Source organism: Nerophis lumbriciformis, linkage group LG29, assembly GCF_033978685.3.
Source record: "Nerophis lumbriciformis linkage group LG29, RoL_Nlum_v2.1, whole genome shotgun sequence".
Taxonomy (NCBI): Eukaryota; Metazoa; Chordata; class Actinopteri; order Syngnathiformes; family Syngnathidae; genus Nerophis; species Nerophis lumbriciformis.
The window spans coordinates 32,119,331-32,125,475 of NC_084576.2; positions in this window are offsets into that span (position 1 = coordinate 32,119,331).

Sequence of the window (6,145 nt, forward strand, 5' to 3'; positions counted from 1 at the left end):
GCCTTTTCTACATCCATTTTCTACATACAACTACTAAAGTAAAACAATAAAATAAAAAAGGGCAATAACTAATGCATATTGCACCGAGTAGGCAATTTCTACATACAGCTACAAAAGTAAAACAAAACAAAAAAAAGCAACAACTAATGCATATTGCACAGAGTAGGCCTTTTCTACATCCATCCATCTATTTTCTACATACAGCTACAAAAATAAAACAAAAAAAATGAGCAACAACTAATGCATATTGCACAGAGTAGGCCTTTTCTACATCCATCCATCCATTTTCTACATACAGCTACTAAAGTAAAACAATAAAAAACTAAACAAAAATGGGCAACAACTAATGCATATTGCACCAAGTAGGCCATTTCTACATACAGCTACAAAAGTAAAACAAAACAAAAAAAAGCAACAACTAATGCATATTGCACAGAGTAGGCCTTTTCTACATCCATTTTCTACATAAAATTACTAAAGTAAAACAATAAAAAAAAAAAAGGGGGCAATAACTAATGCATATTGCACCGAGTAGGCCATTTCTACATACAGCTACAAAAGTAAGACAAAAACAAATGAGCAACAACTAATGCATATTGCACAGTGTAGGCCATTTCTACATCCATCCATCCATTTTTTACATACAGCTACAAAAGTAAAACAATGAAAAAACAAACAAAAAAAGAGCAACAACTAATGCATATTGCACAGAGTAGGCCATTCCTACATACAGCTACAAAAGTAAAACAATGGGGGGAAAAAAAGAAGCAATGACTAATGCATATTGGCCATTTCTACTTACAGCTACAAAACTAAAAGTAAAAAAAATGAGCAACAACTAATGCATATTGCACAGAGTAGGCCTTTTCTACATCCATTTTCTACATAAAACTACTAAAGTAAAACAATAAAAAAAAGGGCAATAACTAATGCATATTGCACCGAGTAGGCCATTTCTACATAAAGCTACAAAAGTAAAACAAAACAAAAATGAGCAACAACTAATGCATATTGCACAGAGTAGGCCATTTCTACTTACAGCTACAAAACTAAAAGTAAAAAAAATGAGCGACAACTAATGCATATTGCACAGAGTAGGCCATTTCTACATACAGCTACAAAAGTAAAACAAAACAAAAAAGAGCAACAACTAATGCATATTGCACAGTGTAGGCCATTTCTACATCCATCCATCCATTTTCTACATACAGCTACAAAAGTAAAACAATGAAAAACCAAAAAAAAAAAGAGCAACAACTAATGCATATTGCACAGAGTAGGCAATTTCTACAAAAGCCAAAAGCGGTGAAGTTGTCACGTTGTGTAAATGGTAAATAAAAAGAGAATACAACAAATCCTTTTCAACTTATATTCAATTGAATAGACTGCAAAGACAAGATATTTCATGTTCACACTGAGAAACTTTGCAAATTATCATGAACTTAGAATTGAATGGCAGCAACACATAGCAAGGGCATTTTTACCAGTGTGTTACATGGCCTTTCCTTTTAACAACACTCAGTAAAGGTTTGGGAACTGAGGAGACACATTTTTGAAGTGGAATTCTTTCCCATTTCAATTTGAAATTTGGACTCGTCAGACCACAAAACACTTTTCCACTTTGAATCAGTCCATATTAGATGAACTTGGGCCCCGGGTGTTGTTGATAAATGGCTGTGGCTTTGCATAGTAGAGTTTTAACTTGCACTTACAGATGTAGCGACCAACTGTAGTTACTGACAGTGGGTTTCTGAAGTGTTCCTGAGCCCATGTGGTGATATCCTTTACATACTGATGTCGCTTGTTGATGCAGTACCGCCTGAGGGATCAAAGGTGTGTAATATCATGGCTTACGTGCAGTGATTTCTCCAGATTCTCTGAACCCTTTGATGATATTACGGAGCGTAGATGGTGAAATCCCTAAATTCCTTGCAATAGCTGCTTGAGAAAGGTTTTTCTTAAACTGTTCAACAATTTGCTCAGGCATTTGTTGACAAAGTGGTGACCCTCGCCCCGTCCTTGTTTGTGAATGACTGAGCATTTCATGGAATCTACTTTTATACCCAATCATGGCACCCACCTGTTCCCAATTAGCCTGTTCACCTGTGGGATGTTCCAAATAAGTGTTTGATGAGCATTCCTCAACTTTCTCACTCTTTTTTGCCACCTTTCCCAACTTCTTTGTCACGTGTTGCTGGCATCAAATTCTAAAGTTAATGATTATTTGCAAAAAAACAAAATGTTTATGAGTTTGAACATCAAATATGTTGTCTTTGTAGCATATTCAACTGAATATGGGTTGAAAAGGATTTGCAAATCATTGTATTCCGTTTATATTTACATCTAACACAATTTCCCAACTCATATGGAAACGGGGTTTGTACTACTAGCAGGCGATGCTAGCTGCTAATGTTAGCCTGCCAATTTGGGTTTCAGTTACTAAAAAAATAAGATGATTTTGCGTGTTTCAAACAATGAAACATTAACAGTTCAAATACTAATTCAGTTTGTCTTTAGGTCATACTTGCCAACCTTGAGACCTCCGATTTCGGGAGGTGGGGGGTGGGCGTGGTTGGGGGCGGGGCTAAGAGGGGAGGAGTATATTTACAGCTAGAATTCACCAAGTCAAGTATTTCATATATATATATATATATATATATATATATATATATATATATATATATATATATATATATATATGTATATATATATATATAAGAACTACTTGACTTTCAGTGAATTCTAGCTATATATATATATATATATATTTATTTAATTATATATATATATATATATATATATATATATATATATATATATATATATATTTATTTAATTATATATATATATATAAATAAAAATAAATACTTGAATTTCAGTGATCATTTATTTACACATATACACACACATAACACTCATCTACTCATTGTTGAGTTAAGGGTTGAATTGTCCATCCTTGTTCTATTCTCTGTCACTATTTTTCCAACCATGCTGAACACCCTTTCGCAGGTACCCAGAAAGGTTTCGAGTACCACCAAAAAAACTGAATCTCTGAAGACAGTATAAAAATCTGTGTTAAAGGTGTACAAATACTGTTTGTATAATAAGCATGTTATTTTTTTTACAAATGAGGGTTAAGAGTTCAGTACTAAAAAAAAAAAGAAAAAAGAATGTGGCTTAAGTACAGTTTTTTAATTGAGCTGCTGCATTTTTTTGGTTGGGTTGTTTATTTATTTTGAGTAACTTCTATACATTTCTAAAAGGGGAGGAATGTAATAGAGTGATCTATGTTTGTCTGTTGCCATCTCCTGGTGAATGTTGGCTATAGCGTACTGGGGTTACTTTTTGGTTGGCCAACGATTTACGTGGTGTTGCGCACCTGACGTCACTCAGGTCCGCATGGAGCTGGAGGGGGCGTGGCTTCCAGCTCCGCCTGAATTTCGGGAGATTTTCGGGAGAGGCGCTGAATTTCGGGAGTCTCCCGGAAAATCCGGGAAGTATGCTTTAGGTGATACGAGCTAATGTAAACTCGCACACTCCCGAATGTAAAACAAAAACAAGCTGTTAGCAGCTAATTTTAGCTTGTCCATTTTTGTTTATTGTTTTTAAAGGCACTAAAATATTCAGTGAGTTTTAATTAGGAACACGATTGTCAGTGGAGATCATTACAATAATAGTTAAAGTGTAAAACTAACTTATATCGGATATTTAAAAGATAGCTAATGCTAACAACTAATTTTAGCCATTCTTTTTAATGACTTAAGATGGTCAGCAAGTTTTAGATGTGAAACATTAACAGGCAAAATAATAGTCTTTATTTTTTTTAATGTGAATCAAAGTTGACAATCGTACAACTGTTAGCCGCTACTTTTAACTTGCCAATATTTTATCGTTTTTAGGCGCTAAATATTTTTAGTGAGTCGTTTTGTGTAAAAGATTGTCAGTGGAAAGCATCACAATAAAAAAAGGTATTAGCGTGAACACCATTTTTAAAACTTAGCAGTAAGCTAATTTTTTATTTATTATTTTTTTCTTTATAATTTATTTTTACCCCATATTTGTTCCCACTACCACACCTTAAGTTGGAGTCCCTAATATCGTTATATGCAAATATAATGACAATAAAGTCCATTCTATTCTATTCTATCTCCCATGGTAGCACTCTGCTAGCTGGGGTCCTGCGAATACAAACATACATGAGGTCAGATGCAAACTTTAATTTCATCACATTTTACCTTCCAATGACTTTATAATGTATGGCAATCTTTAAGATGAGATATGTTTGTGTACCCTGAATTTAGGGCAACAATATGAAACATTTTGCAGACATTTTGTTCCATTAATCACCAGAAGTTAATCCATTTTGTAAAAAATAAAAATATATACAAAACCCAAAAGCAGTGAAGTTGGCACGTTGTGTAAATGGTAAATAAGAAGTTAAAGTAGCAATGATTGTCACACACACACACACACACTAGGTGTGGTGAAATTAACCTCTGCATTTGACCCCCTGGGAGGTGAGGGGAGCAGTGAGCAGCAGCGGTGGCCGCGCCCGGGAATCATTTTCGGTGATTTAACCCCCAATTCCAAGCCTTGATGCTGAGTGCCGAGCAGGGAGGTAATGGCTCCCATTTTTATAGTCTTTGGTATGACTCGGCCGGGGTTTGAACTCACGACCTAACCACTAGGCCACTGAGTAGGTTAAAAACAGAATAGAATGATTATTATAATTACTATATTCAATTGAATAGACTGCAAAGACAAGATATTTAACGTTCACACTGAGAAACTTTGGTATTTTTTTCAAATATTAGCTCATTTCGAATTTGATGCCTTCGACATGTTTCAAAAAAGCTGGCACAAGTGGCAAAAAAGAGTGAGAAAGTTGAGGAATGCTCGTCAAAGACTTATTTGGAACATCCCACAGGTGAACAGGCTAATTGGGAACAGGTGGGTGCCATGATTGGGTGTAAAAGAAGCTTCCATGAAATGCTCAGTCGTTCACAAACAAGGACGGGGGCGAGGGTCACCACTTTGTCAACAACAAATTGTTTAAGAACAACATTTCTCAAGCAAGGAATTTAGGGATTTCACCATCTACGCTCCGTAATATCATCAAAAGGTTCAGAGAATCTGGAGAAATCACTGCACGTAAGCCATGATATTACACACCTTGGATCCCTCAGGCGGTACTGCATCAAAAAGCCACATCAGTGTGTAAAGGATATCACCACATGGGCTCAGGAACACTTCAGAAAACCCACTGTCAGTAACTACAGTTGGTCGCTACATCTGTAAGTGCAAGTTAAAACTCTACTATGCAAAGCCACAGCCATTTATCAACAACACCCGGGGCCCAAGCTCATCTAAGATGGACTGATGCAAAGTGGAAAAAGTGTTCTGTGGTCTGACGAGTCCACATTTCAAATAGTTTTTTGGAAACTATGGACGTCGTGTCCTCCGGACCAAAGAGGAAATCTGGACTGTTCTAGGGTGAAAGTGTAAAAGGCAGCATGTGTGATGGTATGGGGGTGTATTAGTGGCCAAGACATGGGTAACTTACACATCTGTGAAGGCACCATTAATGCTGAAAGGTACATACAGCTTTTGAGCAACATACAGTATGTTGGCATCCAAGCAACGTTACCATGGGCGCCCCTGCTTATTTCAGCAAGACGATGCCGAGCCACGTGTTGCAACGGCGTGGCTTCGACTGTTGAACAACTTAAGCTGTACATCAAGCAAGAATGGGGAAGAATTCCACTTCAAAAATGTGTCTCCTCAGTTCCCAAACCTTTACTGAGGGTTGTTAAAAGGAAAGGCCATGTAACACACTGGTAAAAATGCCTTGTGTTGCTGCCATTCAATTCTAAGTTCATGATTATTTGCAAAAATAATGGAACATTAAGTATCTTGTCTTTGCAGTCTATTCAATTGAATATAAGTTGAAAAGGATTTGTTGTATTCTCTTTTTATTTACCATTTACACAACGTGACAACTTCACCGCTTTTGGGCTTTTGTATATTTATACTTGTTATATATATATATATATATATATATATATATATATATATATATATATATATAAAATATATATATAAAATATATATTTATATATATATATATATAAAATATATATATATA